Genomic DNA, 19,740 nt, shown 5'->3' on the forward strand with positions numbered 1-19,740 from the left:
GCAACAATCATATCCAGATCAAAGTCCTCCGGAGTCTTATCGTTCCAAGTGTCCTGACCAGGCTTCATCGTGGACTGCTCAATCACCCTCCTTATCACATCAGCACTATACTCCATAGTCATCCCCTAACCACAGTGAAACCATTTTTCTCCGCCTTCGCATTATCATAGAACTCTCGAACAACGTGCATGGACACAACAATGGGAGCCTCGCAAAAAGGAACCCAGCCCATCTCCAATATATTCTCCAACAACTTACCGTCCTTTCCTGATGGCAGAAAACCTCGCTCTTTTACTATAGGCTTCGAGAGAAGCCTCGTGTACTCCGCTTCAGCCTCGGGAGTTGAAAATCTTGGCCTCACACCACCCGCACTTGAAGAATCGGTGGTGGTGCTGCTTACTTGAGTTCTTTGTCTCTTGGGTGCCATTGGGATTGAATAATAGAGAATAAAAGATAAGTGTTGAGAGAGATTTGTGTTTGAGAATTTTTGAAGTGGTGGAGAAGTTTGTGTATAAGTGTGTGTGTATATATATGAGGTGAGAAGAGAATTAGATATGGAATAGAAGTGGGAATTGATTATGGGAATCGTGGTAATAATGGGTTTGATTTGGAGAGGGAAATTTGGAATATTTTTCTTTTTCTAGATTTTTTTATGTTTTTCTCTTTTCTTCTTGCTTCCTCTACCTACTAATGTACAACAAACTTGGGTTGCCTCCCAAGAAGCGCTTGTTTTTCGTCGTTGGCTCGACGTAGAAATGCGAGATCAAACGGACAATAAAATGGCGCTAACTACCTCGCGGTTTTTCGTGTCACCATAGTAATGCTTCAACCTCTAACCATTTACCTTGAATTCTTGGCTCGGATCATTCTCAAAAATCTCCACCGCTCCATGTGGAAACACAATTTTGACAACAAACGGCCCTGACCATCTTGACTTTAATTTTCAAGGAAAAAGACGGAGACGAGATTTAAACAAAAGAACTTGTTGCCCCGGCACAAATGATTTGAGCACTAGACCCCTATCGTGCCATCTCTTGACTTTCTCCTTATACATTTTGTTGTTCTCATAAGCTTGAAGTCTAAACTAGTCGAGTTCATTCAATTGAAGCATCCTCTTCTTTCTAGCTGCATCCAAGTCCAGATTCAACTTCTTCAAAGCCCAATATGCTTTATGTTCTAGCTCCACCGGTAAATGACACCCCTTACCATAAACCAACTGAAACGGCGACATTCCCAATGGAGTCTTATATATTGTTCTATATGCCCAAATAGCTTCATCAAACTTTAAAGACCAATCTTTCCTTGATGAACACACAAATTTTTCTAGAATGCGCTTGATCTCTCTATTAGATACCTCTGTTTGACCATTTATTTGAGGATGATAAGCCGTAACAATGCGATGATTCACATTATACCTTTGTATCATAGCAGTGAACTTGCGATTGCAAAAATACGACCCCTCATCACTGATTATGACTCTTGGAGTTCCAAATCTTGTGAATATCTGCTTATGAAGAAAATTAAGCACTACTTTCGCATCGTTCGTTGGTAACGCCTTAACTTGAACCCATTTCGAGACATAATCGACCGCCAACAAAATATACTGATTGTTGCAAGATGAGACAAGTGGCCCCATGAAGTCAATTCCCCAAACATCGAAGACTTCAGCCTCGAGAAGCACATTAAGAGGAATCTCATCCCTCTTGGACATATTACCCACACGTTGACATCGATTACATTTCAAAATGAACTGATGAGCATCTTTAAACAAAGTCGGCCAAAAGAAACCTGCTTGAAGAATACGAGTTGCTGTCTTTTCTCCACCATAATGTCCTCCATAAGCCGTTGAGTGGCAATATCGCAAGATCCCCCCCGTTTCGCTGTAAGGAATACATCTTCTGATGATTTGGTCAGCTCCTTGTCGAAAAAGAAATGGCTCATCCCACATATACCACTTCACTTCATGCAGAAACTTCTTTCTTTGAGCGTACGACAAGTCGGGTGGCATGATATTACCCACCATAATATCCTCCATAAGTTGTTGAGTGGCAATCTCGCAAGATCCCCCCCGTTTTGCTGTAACGAATACATCTCCTGATGATTTGGTCAGCTCCTTGTAGAAAAAGAAATGGCTCATCCCACATATACCACTTCACTTCATGCAGAAACTTCTTCCTTTGAGTGTACGACAAGTCGGGAGGCATGATATTACTCACAAGATAGTTCACAATGTCTGCAAACCACAGTTCTTCCTCTTGCACTCCAAACAGCTGCTCATCGTGAAAAGACTCATTGATCAATATCTTATCTAGTGAAGTTGCACTTGGATCTTCTAAACGCGAGAGATGATCAACAACTTGATTTTCAGTCCATTTTCTGTCCTTGATCTCTAATTCAAATTCTTGAATTAACAGAACCCATATGATCAATCTAGGCTTCGAGTTCTTCTTCAAGATAAGATATCGAATTACAGCATGATCAGTGAAAACTGTCACCTTTGTCCCAAGCAGATAAGATCAAAATTTCTCAAAACTATAGACAATAGCCAAAATTTCTTTCTCCGTAGTAGTATAATTCAGTTGAGCACCATTTAGGGTCTTACTAGCATAGTAGACCACATGAAATATGTTGTTCTTTCTCTGCCCAAGAACTGCTCCAACTGCATAGTCACTTGCATCGTACATCATCTCAAAAGGTTCATTCCAGTCAGGTGCAGTTATGACAGGTACCGTGATTAAACTCTTTTTCAAGAACTCAAAAGTAGCCACGCACTTGTCATCGAACTTAAATGGGACATCCTTCTCCAGAAGATTGCACAAAGGTTTAAAAATTTTTGAGAAGTCCTTGATGAACCGCCTGTAGAAGCCCGTATGACCAAGAAAACTGCGGACCCCCTTAACAAAAATTGGTGGGAAAAGATTTTCGATGATCCCCTTTTTGGCTTTGTCCACCTCAAGACCCTTAATAGAAACCTTGTGCCCAAGAATAATGCCATGTTGCACCATAAAGTGACATTTCTCCCAATTGAGAACCAAATTGGTCTCAACACACCTCTTGAGAACGTCGCCCAGATGCAGCGCTCATCAAAAGAATCACCAAATACAGAGAAGTCATCCACGAATACCTCCACATTCTGGCCAATCATATCAGAAAAGATGGCCATTATACATCTCTGAAATATGGCCGGTGCACCACACACACCAAAAGAAACTCGTCTGAAGGTGAAAGTACCAAATGGACAAGTGAAGGTAGTCTTTTCCTGATCTTCTGGAGCAATGCAGATTTAATTATAACCAGAATAACCATCCAGAAGATAGTAGTACTCATGCCCAGCCAATCTGTCGAGCATCTGATCAATAAAAGGCAGAGGGAAGTGATCTTTTCTTGTGGACTTATTCAGCTTCCTATAATCCATGCAAACTCTCCACCTCATGACAGTTTGTGTAGGAATAAGCTCATTCTTCTCATTTGCAACGAATGTTATACCTCTTTTCTTAGGCACACACTAAACTGGGCTCACCCATGAACTGTCAGAAATAGAATAGATGATCCCTACTGTAACGCCCCCAAATCCGGGGTCAATGGATTTGGTCGTCACTATAAAACTTCAATCCAAATTAACCTGTTAAATCAATAAATAAATGCCAGTGGAAGATAATTATCATAAATGACCCCAAATTACTCCAAGATCTTTTAAGGTTACAGTTCTAGAAACAAGGTATCCAAATTCCACAAATAAAATGTTTTTCACTTCCTTTTAAAACTCTTTTCAATAATTCTCAATATCCAAAGTTAACCCGCTAGTATAACTTCGAAATGAAGTATATTAGGCCCAACTATAAAATACACAACTATAATATAATATAATATAATATAAACAACTTTACTCAATAAAACTTACACTAGTCTGCAACCCTGGATCAACCACTTTCCAAAAGCTTCTTCTTTGCTTCCTTGAATTACGCAGCTAAACAGCGCAAGCTAATCCTCACTGGAGGTTAAATTTAAAAACAGGCAAGTATGAGCGGAAGAAATGCTCAGCAAGATCATTATAGCATATATAGGGTCGTTTTGATATAAAACCGACATCTGCATTAGAGCAGAACATTTAAAATCATAATTGTTGAATTATAAAATTTTAGTTGAGGAATCCCAGAATTGATTCCTTAATTTTATTCAAAACCATTTTGATATTTTTGAGCGAAATGCTTCAGCAATACTTTGAATCTTGATGAGGATCAAACTCGTAAAACAGTGTTTACGGAAATATCGTAAACAACAATAACATGAAACAATGATTATAAAGTGGATCATAAACTTATTCAAAATCGAACTCTTCAAATTAATACTTACTTTGCTGTCATATCAAATTAGATATCAATACGAACTTTGATGCTCACAACACCCATACTGAAGTCAACATCAATCATCTATACTAATACCACCTTTGATATTTAACAACAACGTAAGTATAAGCATAAATCAGAATCGGAATCAAAACTGCATTTTACCATTATTCCAAAACAGAAATAGTTGATAAATCATTTATTCTATGATTATCAAAATAATAAAGAAATTTAGATATCAATTTAGATTGGAACCAATAACATTTCACGCTGTTCCCAATTATCAGTCACGAAACAACACCGGTATCCCGCAGCCATACCGTAAATATAGGTACTACCCGTATCCCGAAGACATACGGTACCTATAGGGCGCCAGAAAAGGCATAACTAGCCTTGAAAGATATTACAGCTGGACCGATATCTCGATCGCCTACGCTGTAACCAATAACCAGTAACCAGTAACCATTCTAATCTTAAAATCCTTTTTTATTGACAAAGGAGCCGAATCCTTCGACATCCAAAATAATTTTTATTCCCCCACTCACTTGGGCAGGAATACTAGCAACAAAATCATCTTTCTCAAAATCCAAAACATTTATAAATCCGGTAATTTGATACGTAAAATCACTTAGCTATTCTGAACCTAGAATAACAGATGAAAACTTGCATAAACAGAATTATTTAATTCAGCGATATGTAAAACATTTATCTATCTTGAACTGAATAGGGAAAGCAATACTTGCATGATAAGATTCAAAATAAATATCACTTGAACAATAAGTGATGATAGGGATACTTGCCTTTGGGTTTTAGCAGTTAGTCACACCCGTAAAGACGCATCTATTCTGACATTCTGCCTCAAAACATCACCGTCTTTATTCAATTAATCATTTGGTCTGCTGCTCATGCAGTGCTGCAACCCAAGATTCCATACTATTCAACTCCACTCTTCACCCATTCCATCGGGTCCTGATCGACTTGAGAGATCCGCATCTATAATTAAAATATAGAAATTTTATCGTCTAATCGATAATCACTCGACGAACTACGCGTCAAAAGCCTATCGTCTACCCATACGATAACCCACGCATGAATATAACAGACAAACACAGGACTCTTGATCCACATATGCATTTAATTCATATAGCACGTAAGCACATAGTCCACATATCACATAATTCATATCACATATGACTCGGTTCATCAGAAGGGTCGACTCGGTACGTTTAAAACGGAAATCGGGTCAAAAATATGATTTATCGATCAAAAATCGACTCAGAATGATTCGTAAAATAGGTGACCTTTCGAAAGAAAAGAATTTGGATCTCGAAAGTATTTTTAATAGAAGCAGAATATTTTTCTGAGTCTATACGCGTTCGTTTCGTATTAAACAGATGAACGGTTGATTTATTATGAATTTTTGAACATTTTTCGGAATAAAAACGGGTGTCTAAATCATTTTATAACTAAATAATAGTGCTCGAACACCCGAAAATAATTTTATAAGAATTATTGAGCCTGGAAAATAATTTAAAATAATATTTTAAAGATCGAACTATTTTTCGAAATTTTTAAATCATAAGAAATAATTAACTCGAATTAAATAATCAATTAAAATTCATTAACTAAATAATTTGGATTTATTTTCGAATAATAATAAAAATAATAATCTTCAGAACTAAAAAATAATATTTTCTTGGAAATCGGACAGCACCTCCTCTATTTCTCGGACTGCCAGTCGATATCATATCAACACAACCAACAATAATCAACACAATAATTTATATTTACGCGTATAAACACTCCAGAAATGAATAACACAGCCACCTGAACCAAAACTCGGACCAAAAGTGACTTCTCCAATAATTTCTAAAAATTATGAAATAAATATATAAGCACTAACATACTATAATATACACAAGTACGAAGGCGGAATTTCGGAATCGTTACCAAAAATAAATTATGATCACCCCGAAGAGAATATCTGATGTCAGGAAAATATCTCCAGAAAAATCCGAAATTAATAGCCATAGACATATACACGCTGAGATGCCATGTGGAGTAATCACCGCCTCCAAACTCTTTTTCTACGCCCCGAAAATAAATTAAAACGGAAATATAACGGAAATATGCCCCGCAATTTTTCTTCTCAAAACCTTGCAATATATATACCTATGTGTAGGTATCGAAGCGCTGATTGTTTATATATATAACAATTGAAATTTGGACGGACGGTTGAGAAGATATGCATTTTTGAAAATTAAAAGTATATAAAATAGGGAGAGACAGAAGATAGAGGAGAGGGGACTGTTGTGTTTGGTAAAAAAAATGGGGAAGGGTGAAGAAATAGGGGGGGTTTTGTTGTTCACGGGGTGTCAGGTGGGGGTGGGGGCCTCCTGCCACATTTTTTTTTCTTTTTTTTACAGAGCACAGCAACATATCCTTATTTATACCTGAAAATTTTGTTTTGCCCCGCATTTCTCAACTTATCGAATAAACGCGCCGGTAAATAAAATTAGAAAAATTACCAAACAAATTCTAAAATTCTCAGAATAATTAGAAAACTAGTAAAATAAAATTTTCATAATTTTTAAAATATTTTTGACTTGCGCTCTATACCCGCATTATATAATTTAACGAACCGAGCTGCGCTTGAAACAAATTCAGAAAATCATGAAAATAGTCTTAAAATGTTACAAATATCCCGAGGTTTATAAAAACATAAATTTCGTAATTTTTAAAATAATTTTTGAAATGTAATTTATACCCGCTTTTAGCAATTAAACGATTCAACGCGCGGGTAAAATTAATCCTAAAAATTCCCAAAATAATTTTAAAATTCTCAGAGTATTCCAAACTTAAATAAATATGAGTTTCGTAATTTTTGAAGAATTTTGGAATTAAATACGGGTTTTATAAATAAATGTAATCAGAAAATCATACAGGGCTAAATAATTGATGAAATATTGATTTCTAAATTTTATAAAATCCCAAAAATAATTATTGTAATTATAAAGTCATAAAAATAATTTTAAAGATAATTTAAATATTTATAAAATTAAATTTTTCAATAAAATCACTTTTAAAGACAAAAACAAAAGGATACGATTCAGTAATTAATAATACAAATAATCCTCAATCACAACTGAGTCTCACACAATTAATATTACATACAACACATAGCAGACAGAATATCCATCCAATTCCTAATATTACTAAACGAACTCAATTTACCGATTTCAATAAAATGATCAGTTTTCAAATAAACTTTTGAAAATAATACATTTAAGGAAATATTTTCAGAAATTAATAAGGATCGATATAACACCCAACAATTAGCACATTACCATTTAATAACACAAACTCGTCAAATAGGAATAAAATATCCACCATTTTATTCCTTCTAAATCAGAAAATCACATAAACATATTCAAATATTAATAACAATAATTCTGAAAACACGGGATATCACACCTGCATCCAACCACTTAAGAATTTCCTTCTTCACAACCTCCTTCATGATCGGATTTAGCCTTCTCTGTTGCTCAATATTATGATTGCTTCCTTCCTCTAGCAGAATTTTGTACATAAAATACGAAGGGCTGATTCCCTTGATATCTGCTATACTCCAGCCAATTGCAGATTTGAATTCTCTAAGAATTCTCAAAAGTTCTCCTCGTCGCTACCTGAAAGGTCAGATGCAATAATAACAGGCAAAGTAGATGCATCATCTATAAACGCATACCTCAAATGTTCAGGTAAAGGCTTAAGCTCAAGAGTAAAAGCTTCCTCAATAGATGGCTTGAGGCGCTTAAGATCTTTGTTCAACTCCTCCATTCCTAGAGATTCAAAAGGCATATCAATCTTCCTCTTCCAGGGAGAAGCATTCAGAAATTGCAACTGTTCATCCCCTTCATCATCTTCACTATCGAAATTCCTCAACAAGGCCTTCTCTAAGGCATCAGGCCTTAACAATTGATCAAGTTCTGAAGTAACCAAAGAATCAACCAACTCCACTTTTAAGCACTCCTCATTTTCTATAGGGAACTTCATGGCATTGAACACATTTAAAGTTACATCCTGATCCATCACTCGCATGGTGAGCTCACCCTTCTGCACATCTATCAAGGTTCGGTTAGTCGCCAGGAAAGGCCTTCCCAAGATTATGGGAATCTTCTTATCCTCCTCGAAATTAAGAAATACAAAATCATCAGGGAAGATGAATTTATCCACCTTGACCAAGACATTCTCCACAATACCTCGCATATATGTAATAGAACGGTCGGCCAACTGCAAAGTCATATAAGTAGGCTTTGGATCAGGCAAGTTCAACTTTTTGAAGATTGACAAAGGCATCAGATTGATGCTAGCTCCCAAGTCACATAAGCATCTGTCGAAAGACACTTTTCCAATAGTACACGGAATAGTGAAGCTTCCTGGATCTTTAAGCTTTGAAGGCAACTTCTGTTGCAGCACATCACTACATTCCTCTATGAGAGCAATAGTCTCTAAATCATCTAGCTTAACTTTCTGAGAAAGAATATCTTTCATAAACTTTGCGTAACTTGGCATCTGCTCAAGAACCTCAGCGAAAGGTATGTTAATATTAAGTTTCTTGAACACCTCCAAAAACTTCTCAAATTGCTTATCCAGCTTTTTCTTCTACAGCCGTTTAGGAAAAGGCGGTAGATGATATATCTATTTCTCCATAGTATTATCCTCAGGAAGAGTATGCTCAATAGTAGTATTCCATGGTTCCACTTCTGCTTCCTGCTATTTTACTAATTCTTCAGCCCCAGATTCTTCTTCCGAAACTTGAGTTTGTTCGGGATTTGCGACCTTCCCAGACCTCAAAGTGATTGCCTTCACCTGCTCCTTAGCTTCCCTCTTTCCTGGTACTTCAATGTCACTAGGTAGTGTACCAGGTTGATGATTTAGCAAGGCATTGGAAATTTGTCCAATTTGATTTTCCAAGGTCTTGATAGAAACAGCTTGGCTTTTGCACATAAGCTTCAACTCCTGTAATTCAGATTTTTCATTAGCTTGTTGCAGCTGAAGTTGCTGTCTTGGTGCATATTGCGGTTGCTGAAAACCAGGGGGTTGTACTGCCTTGCTGGGTACTGCTGATAAGGCTGTTGAACCGTATTCTGAGTGTTGCTCCAGCTGAAATTATGATGATTGCGGTTGTTAGGATGATAGGTGGCTGGCACAATTTGTTTTGATTTCTGAAAGTTGCTCACGAACTGAGCTGATTCACTAAAAATAACATACTGATCAGTCTCATGGGCACTAGCACAAAGCTCACAGACACTAGTGATTTAATTAACTCCTTAATTAGCCAAAGTGTCCTCCTTTATCGTCAAATCCCTAACTTGGGCAGCTATAGCAGTTGCTACATCCAACTCTAGAATTCCTGCTACTTTACTCTGAGTTAGCCTTTGAGAAGGATTCTGGTATTCATTAACAGCCATCAGTTCAATAAATTTATAATCTTCATTGTAGCTCTTAGCCCGCAAGGCTCCTCCTGATGCTACATCGAGCATAGGTCTAGAAGTAGCCCCTAATTCATTATAGAAACAGTTTATAATAATCCAATCGGGCATGCCATGGTGTGGGCACTTCCTTAGCATCTCCTTATATCGATCCCAAGCCTCATACAGAGATTCTATCATTTGTTGAGCAAACTGAGTAAGAGCATTCCCGATTGCAGCAGTCTTCGCCATAGGGAAGAATTTAGTGAGAAACTTTTGAGCAAGATCTTCCCAAGTAGTGATAGACCCTGGTGGTAGAAAATATAACCAACACTTTGCTTTATCCCTCAGAGAGAATGGGAGAGTCGCAGCTTGATAATATTTTCAGTCACACCATTGAACTTGAAAGTGTCGCAGATGTCGATGAAATCCCTGATGTGCATGTTGGGGTCTTCTGTAGGAGAACCCCCAAACTGAACTGAGTTTTGTATCATCTGAATCGTGCTTGACTTGATCTCAAAAGTGTTAGCTGAGATGGCTGGTCTGATGATGCTCGAATGAATATCATTGATCTTAGGCTGAGAATAGTCCATCAAAGCCTTAGGAATTTCTGCTTGATCTCCCATTACTACTAAAGCTGGTTCCTCGACTTTCTCTTCTTCTTCTACCTTCTCTTCATCCTAAAAGACTTCCCTTCGAATCACTACAGCTTCTTCCTCGGCTTGATCCAAAGTTCTCTTACGAGCCCGCGAACGCGTATGCATACACGCTCGCTAGAGTACCTGAAATAAGAAAAGGAAACAAAAAAGTAACAATGTCCGAGTCCATGAACTTTAACGACCTCTGATGATAAATACATAAAGTAAAAATAACACTGAATTCCCCGGTAGCGGCGCCAAAAACTTGTTAGTCGCTAAACACGTGCTAAAATTTATGCAAGTATATACGTTCGCAAGTAATATAGAATATCTTCTTCTTCATTCCCACAGAGAATCAAGTTTTTAATTTCAGTCAATGTATCTATGCAACAATGGTATGGTAATTATTTAATGCTAAGACGATTAAGAAATTGATATTATTTTTACTAAACTTAAGCTAATAATTATAAATAAGAGAATAAGAATGGTTGAGTTAATATATATGACAAATATGGGATTCTAACTTCATTAAATACTTCAATCAATAGCCTTTTTGTTCATAACCTTAGCATGTAATGGTGATGACACTAATCAGATAACACGAAACTGATAAACGCCAACTTTTGTTACACTAATACCATACTACCAGACATCTACAAAAGAGATAGAAGCTGAATAGATACCAATTATATTGAGACCCTATATGTCTATAGAATTTGACAACATAACGGTTTAATGGACAAGTTATCTATCGTGATTACATAGGGCAAGTAAGATGGTTAAAATTACCTACGAATCTTGCATAACAATAACACATGAACCTATACTAGCATGGAAAGTTCTAAACCCTTAAATTCACTTTCGCTTCATTAAGAATTAACACACTATCTTATAAGTTCGCGACGCTCATAAGACGAATAAGCAAAACCAATACTAGGTTATCATACAATCACCACACACTAAGGCATCGAAAAAAATCAACTAAATAAATCCATAAATAAATCCGCTAGAACCCCACGATAACGATTAGCCCATAATCGGACTCATCATCAACATGAGTTCCGATGAAAGCATGGTATAATAATGTAGTCTTTATAAACAATTAATAGAAAAAGTACGAAACAAGAGTATAGGTTCACGAATAAGAAAACTAGCATCCAACATTATAACTTAAACAAAGAATCACAAGAATAAACTAGATCCTCTTCGCCTTGGTTGAATTATTCTAAAACGGTCTTCTTACGCTTTCTCCTTGTGCTCAGGTACGTCTCCTTATAAAAAATGTCTTTATTTATCTATATATATGATGTAGAATTGACCAGGGCTTCAAACTCTCAAAATCCTAGTAAAAACAGAATTCTGCTACCCCGACCCGGCGCGGCCGGGCGCTTGACCAGCGCGGGCGCGCGCTTTACCAGCGCGGGCACGCTGAGTTTCTGACCTTTGGGCGCGGCCACGCGCTATCACAGCGCGGGCGCGCCGACTCCCTGGATAAAATTCTGACTTCTTCTTTTCCTTGCTGATTTGAGTTGGTTTGCCATGAGCTTTTATTGCAACACTATCCTAACACCCAATTTGCACTAAAACCATGCTAATTTACCTGATTATTTGGAAAATGCCTGTAATGCAAAAACACTACAAAAATACGTAAAAACACCAACAACTTGAGTACAAAGACATCAATTCAAAGTTTTATGGAGCATAATATAGTGTCATAAATGCCACTCAACACTCGCCACCACCTGTTTCCTTCTTAACTGGAAAAGAACATAAATAGATTCGCAAGAGTGAGCTAACTAGCTCAGCAAGTCATAATGACAGCACTGCGATTAAATCATGATCAATTAAAATGATATAGGGAATCAAGTTTCCTGATAAACAATGATTAGAATTGGATATTCACTTTCATTTTTATAAAACAAGGTTAGGCTGCTGATCAGTCACACACTAACCCCGAGCAAGGCTCCCAACTTTGCTCTATATACTGGATCAAAGGCACACATTAGCCTATTATGACCACGAATCTGGTCCGACCATGAATCTGGCCCATATTTAAAAATAATCTAATTCTATTATAATAACATGATAAACAATGTAATTCAATAAACTGAATCATAAACAACATTTATCTTGAAGCATAAGGTAATTCACAACACCATTAAGGTATAACAAAATAAGCAGGAAGATTGACTTTCAATCCAGGGAAAGAATCAGGGTGTAGAAGACCACAAGTTCAAAGGTTACAAGGAATGATCTTCTGTTATACAAGGCATAAAGGTTCGTCTATTAAGAAATCTCATATCAAGGATCAGTATGTGGTAGATATATATTTGTGGAGTAATATCGAATATATATGGTTCGTATCCAAGAATTCAACAATCAATGGTTTACAAAAAAATCAGGCTTGCGGCTCAAGATCAATAAGAATCAGGGTTTAGGGTTAAGTACTTCAAAGTACTTGAAATACAAAATAAGAACTACTAGGAATAATTGCAACATAATGAAAGAGTTCAAAAGTACTCGCAATTATACTACAAGAAAGTTCAGGGACACTTGCCTTATCAATTCGCTTTCACTTTACTAACACTTGATAATTGGTTCCCACTCACTGACCACTTGCTTTCCTTTTTTACGTCTCGTTTCCTCTGTTGGACATCACATATACTTATCAAGACTACTTCTCATCCCATTCTACTTGATACAAGCTTCAATCTACCATTCGTTTCACCCAAATCTGACGTACGGATTAAAAGTTACAGCAAAACATTCAAACAACGTATATACAATCATATTATACAGTAATCAGATCACATAGAGCACATAGCACATAAGATATTCGATCAAAATAATTTTTCAAAGAAGATTCAGGGTCAAAATGATTATCCAGGCATTTAATACGAATTTTTGAATATTCTTCACAATTAAAACGGGACTCCGAATTATTTTATAATTAAATAATAGAGTTTGAACACCCGAATCTGACTTTAAAATAATTTTATAATAATTATCGAGCTTTGAAAGTAATTTAAAATAATATTTTAAAACTCGAAACTATTTTTCAGAATTTATAAATCAAAATAAATAATTATATCTAATTAAATAATCAATTAAAATTAAATAATAACTAATTAAATTAATTAATCAATTAATATTTAAATTAATTAACTAATTAAATAATTAAGTATTAACTAAAATTAATTAATTAATTAATTAAGATTTATTTTTAACTTAAAAATAATTTTCAGAAATTAAATACTGAATTTTGGAATTTAAAATAAATAAAACAATTTATGAAATTAATTATAAAAAGATAATATAATTTTTGTAAATAGCTAAAACAAGAATCTAATTTTTGGATTTTTTTGAAACACTGGGGACTAATTTGCAAAGCTGAACAAACCAGGGGTCAAATGGCATTTCTGCCATCTTCCCTACCCTACGTCGGCGGTTGCCATTGCCGGCGACCCCGAGCTCGCCGGGAAATCTCGTTTGTGCCCAGAATTCAGCCAAAACAACAGGGATGCATGTATCCACCACCAGGAACTTAATTATGCAATCAAATCGTGAAATAAATCAACAATTGGGCCGAAAAACCCGACAGAACATTTCCGCTGCCGCTGTGCTTCGTTTTCCGATCAAGGCTCTCCAGGAATCGATTGTTAATTTCGATTACACCATTCGATTCGTGGTTAAACGATCTATTTAATCATGCAATCAATTTCATCTAATAACCCCAAACAAAAAAATACCCAAATTTCAATTAAGAACATTCAAGCTATAAACCCTAGTTTTTAGTTTCAATAATCAAACATCATTTTATACATGTTATTGAACTCCAAATTAGTCATATAATATACCAAAAAGACCAGAAAGAAAAGATCTACATGATTATGCCATCAAATCACATCAAAAACATCAAGAACAAAATTTCATAATTTAATCTCTAAATAATTCGAATTAAAACAATTAAATAAGAAAAATATCTTGATTTCTGCACTAGAATAGATGATTGATTCAGAAAGAGTTTTTTGAGAGCTTTGTTCTGATATATTGCACGCCCGAATCGGAGTTCGATAACGCTTTCGTTTGTGCGATTGATTTTCAAGAACACGGTATTTTATTAGGGTTTTCTCTGTGTTTTACTGGTTTGTACTGTCTGATTATGATTATACGAGTGAAATGAAATAAAAAAAGGGCTATTTATATTTACGGAATATTAGTACGTTCTGGATCATGTTGGATCGATAAATACGTTTCTTAGCCGCTAAGTAACTATAAAAAATGATCTCATCGGATAACGTTTTGGATAAACGTTATCCTATTTTGGATAAGCACTATCCTGTTTTGGATAAACATTATCCTGTTTTGGATAATTATCAAAACTGGGTTTTTATAAAATGATTTGTACGAAGATAATGTTATCGAAGTGGTTGTCGTATCGAAAATATTGCGCCGGGCCGCGCACGGGTCAATCGTAATCCATATCAAAAAAGTCAAAACATGGAAAATGTCCTGAATTACCATATTAGGTTAGGAAGGAGTTTTCAGAAGAGTTTTGGGTTGTAAAAACGTAAAAACGGTTGAGGTTGGACGATTCCCGGCTTTATAAAATAATTTTGTAATTATTCAGAAAATAATCAATAAATTCATAAATCAATATAAAATCATATAACACTCCAAAAATTACCAGAAAATACCTTAATTATATATATTTTATTCTGGACCTAATAAAATTAACATACCTAGACTTTACCATATATAAACTCCACATATGTTAGGTCCCAATATGTTTGTAGAAGGGGGGTTGAATACAAACTATACAGTTTAATCGAATTTAATGCGGAATAAAAAATTGAAACAAAATTCAAGTTAAATAAAAATATTATTAAACTTGAAAGGTGTTACAACAACGGTATCGATTACAAGGGATTAATCTCAAATTAATTATCACAAATCTAGAATAAATTCGACATGAACTTTTTCTATTTTTGCAATAAAAAGAATCAAATGATAAAAGCAATTTGAGATTAAGTTCTAGGGATTTTGATCCGCTAGATAGTTACACAAGAACAAGAGAATGATTTCTACTGGTTTGGATTTAACTTTAAAACTAGAAATGTATAATCTTGAATTCAGCAGAGAGATGAAATATTTGTGCGGCTACTTATGTTATGTTCTTGAGTGTGTTTTTTTAATGTCTTTTGCTGCTTCTGTCTTTTATAATTCATTCAACAGAATCCACTTGAACTAGCATGACTATCTGAGAATTGGCATGACTTTCGGTGAGACAATCTTTTGAACTAGCAAGACAATCCTCCTTCCAGTAGAACTTTCGGTGAGACAATTGAATGAACTAGCAAGACTATCAAAATGAACTGGCAAGACAATCAAAATGAACTGGAAAGACAATTCTCCTTCCAGTAGAACTTTCGGTGAGAGAATCAGGAATGGCCTGGCATGACAATCGGCATGACAATCCAGATTGTCATGCCAGTTCAATCTCAATTGTCTTACTGAATTAAAACCGATTTTAATTCAATTATAATTCAGAAAATTCTTAATATTAATTCAGAATTAATTAATCAATTAATTCAATTAATCAATAAATTAATCTTTGCAGATTTAATTTATTTTCTTAATTAAATTATATGACTTAATTAATTAATAGAGAATTAATACTACTCTTGAACATCAACCATTCTTCTGAAAATCTTCTGAAAATTATGAATCAATTCCACCACTTCAATGTTGACACTCGATGTACTGTCTGGTTCATGAGTGACTAACTTCTGTGACGTTTCTTCATGTCTTGACTTTAATAACTTGATTTTCTTCAGATTAAATCCCCGTAATTATCTGATACCCTGACAAGATCTCTGACACTTGATTAAATCCACAATCTTGATTTATATCACTGAGGCTTGATCAATTTCTTGAACTTCTTCCAGTGAATTAATTCCTCAAGTCTAAAGATGAACATTGTTTCTGAATCCTTTGACAAATGTTACTTTGAGAGATCTCTTTGACGATAGAACCACTATTTACTTGTTACATTCTTATTTGAGTTGAGTTAAATCCTCGAATAAAAAAATAGGCTATGACATATGCCTTTCAACATAACCACACCAATCATCAAATAATTCACCAAAATTCACATAATAATCACATAATAATCATTTATTGATAAAAATAATTACACATCATGTCCCGGATATTACATTATTGAATATAAATCTATCACATACATGTGTATATTTGAATATATTTACACATACATGTATGTATATATATATATAATTTTAAACATTTTTATTCTTATATAGAGAAAATTTAATAAAAATTTATTTATACAAGGATATAATATTACAATATATAGTTTATTCTTAATTATAAGTAGCCCAACTTGGTAACGTAATTTTTTATTACAATAAGGAGGCTATAAAGAGTATTCTTATACAGAGTATCTACTGTATTATGGCAATTTCATTAAATTTTATACATTTTTCTTATTTGGAGGTTCCTCTCAATTTTACATTGTTAGGTCTGTAATACAACTGTAGAGGGTGGTAAATACAGTTTATGCAAATAATTCGATAAAGCTTAACAGAGTCAACAGGTTTTATATTAGCAGATAAAAACTGATTATAAAAGTACTCTCTCAAAGGATGAACAATTACCCTTGAGAGTTGCTAGGTTATATGAAAGATATAACAATTCGTAACACATATAGTGTAAACCTAATATGTGCTTATATAGTGCACAGTTACACAATCAATAAGAAATCCTATTCTATTACAATAAGGAAACCTAATATATATCCATGTATGATTGCTTCTAAAATAATGTCCTTCACCGCCTTGAATTCTGCAATCCCTTTCCTTCTTGGATATCTACCGAAGTGACTAAATCCTGATCGAAAAATGTTGATCAACAAATACTGATGATGTCATCTTCAGTAAATACTGATATTAAGTCCTGATAATAAACTCTGATAGTTTATATCATGATATCATCAATTATATCTAACAATGTCCCCCGACTTGTGCATTATATAATTATATACAAGTTCTAATTGATGATGTCAAAAACTATCTGAATGCAGAAATCAAATAAACATATATAATCTTACAGACAGTGATTATCAGAATTTATTCTTTATTCATGAACTCTAACACAATATGTAGTTTCTTCAACGAACTTCCTCAGCAGATTTTCTTCCATTACATCTAAGTACCATTGCATCCTCTATTTATATTCTTTTAGCTCATCTGTTGATTCATCATTTTGGGAGATGGCTGCCCTGAGGTCATGTAGCTTTGAAATTCCAAGTTAAAGATCATCTAGTTCCAGAAATTCAAGCCTCTTTCCATTTAGATTGAAAGATAGAACTTCTCTTCCTAGAGATTTAACTACCTTGGCTCCTCCAATGAGCATATCAGCAGGATATTCTGCTTCATCAATATACTTTTTATACTGATATAATCTTCTGTAAGTCTTTAAGCATCACATTGTCTCCAATTTTTGTCAGATTTGCATGCTTTCTTAGAATTAAAGCATCAACCACAGATGGATCAGCACCTAACCTTCCTAGACCACTTATGATTTCAGGTTTTCTAGCATGAGAACTCCCACTGTAAATCTTCTTTAATGTTTCAGAGAAATCTCTTCTAGGTGCAGGTTTCTTGCTTCCCCATAGCAACTTTCTCTTCTCTTCAAAAGTAAGCTCTGGCTTATCAGAATTTATGTTCTCAGAATCAGGATTTGTTGTCTCAGCTTGAATTGGGTTTGAAGAATCAACAACATGAGTAGTATCAGAGGTTGTGATTGGTTGAACACCAGCATTTGCTTCTTCATTAACTTGAGCAGTGTCAGAGTTTAACTTCAGTTTTTCAGCCCAGTCATCTCCATGAATCTTTCTTCTTTGATGAGCTTGACTGATTTCATCTTCTTCAACTCTTTCTTCAGTATCAAAGGATTTAGCAACTGTATAGACTGGATCCATCAGTATTTGAGACTTAGGTGCCTTAGATACTGATTTTCTTTTAAAACATTTTTAACTTTAGACTTTGGTGGCTTGGGCTTCTCTCATATCTTCTCCTTCCGCTTATGACTCCTGTCAGCATTTAAGAATTCTTGAGACATTAGAGATCTTTTAGCATCTGCTTGACTCGCCTCCTTTATAACTACCCATTTGGTTGGCCTGCTAGAAGGATCATCTTCATAAGGATCTTGAGAGATAATAGCAACATCAACATTTGTTATCTTCATAGAATTCTTGAACTTTTCCTCCATCTGCCTTAGCTGTTCTAGATCAACTCCTGAATTTTCCTTCTCAAATATTCTTCTACTCACCTCAGAATCAAAATCTTGAATCTTTGGGTCATTGTAGAAAGGAGTTGTCTTTTTCCCTTTAACTTTCAAAGTCCGTAAATACTGACTTGCCTCTGCACCAGCTTTTATCTCTATATTTCCTTGGTCATCATCAGTATTTGTGACTTCCAAAGTTTGTTGAGTTGTTGTAGTCAGTCAGTTCTTTTGATTGTTGAATTTTTTCTCACTTTTCCTGTTTCCTCCACCTTGTCTAGATTGAGTTCTAGTGGCTTTTGATGATCCACTAGTCCCAACTAGATCTTCTCCTCTCCTCTTCACATTCTCCTTCCTTCATCCCTTATCTCCACCATCAGGATTTGTGTCATCAGCTCCTTTCAAAGTCAGCTATTTGCATTTAGATTTAGCAATCTTCTCCCCCTTTTTAGCATCATCACCAAGCAGTAGAGAACGAATCAACTTCATTGAATTTTGAAACTCATCAAGTTGTCCAGACATTTGATCTTGTTTAGCTTCCAATCTAGCCTGATTGGCTTCAATCTGAGCCTGTCTTTCAATAATTGGTCCAATCTATTTCTGAATCTCCTGATGAGTAGTCAGCTTTATAGCCATGAAAGATTCTTTGATTTGATTGATTTGAGAAGTGGAGGCTTCCTGAGAAGAATGCAGAGATCTTACCAATAGAGTAGATGCTTTCAGATAATTTAGCATATTAGGATCCTATATAGTCTTCTCAGTTGTATCCAGATGATTGACATCATAATTCTTTGAAATAGGATAGTCAATATCCTTTAATTTCTTGTTCCAGACATCATCAAAGAAATCATGTTTCTTCTTAGCATCTAACTCTTACAGCTTTTATTGCCCCACATGTTTAGGTATATCTTCAGGGAAGAATAGATCATCCTCAGGATCCATAATGTCATTCAGATTAGAAGTATTGACATCTTCACCATC

The 19,740-nt window shown here is 35.1% G+C and overlaps 1 non-coding gene across 1 annotated transcript; it reads left to right on the forward strand.

Moving 5' to 3' along the window:
• The first annotated feature begins 9,947 nt into the window (after positions 1-9,947).
• Positions 9,948-10,054, forward strand: LOC141715830 (small nucleolar RNA R71). The gene has a single exon (XR_012572578.1). It is a non-coding gene; the product is annotated as a small nucleolar RNA R71 (small nucleolar RNA).
• The last annotated feature ends 9,686 nt before the right edge of the window (positions 10,055-19,740 follow it).

The sequence above is a fragment of the Apium graveolens genome, chromosome 3, assembly GCF_009905375.1.
Source record: "Apium graveolens cultivar Ventura chromosome 3, ASM990537v1, whole genome shotgun sequence".
Classification (NCBI taxonomy): Eukaryota; Viridiplantae; Streptophyta; class Magnoliopsida; order Apiales; family Apiaceae; genus Apium; species Apium graveolens.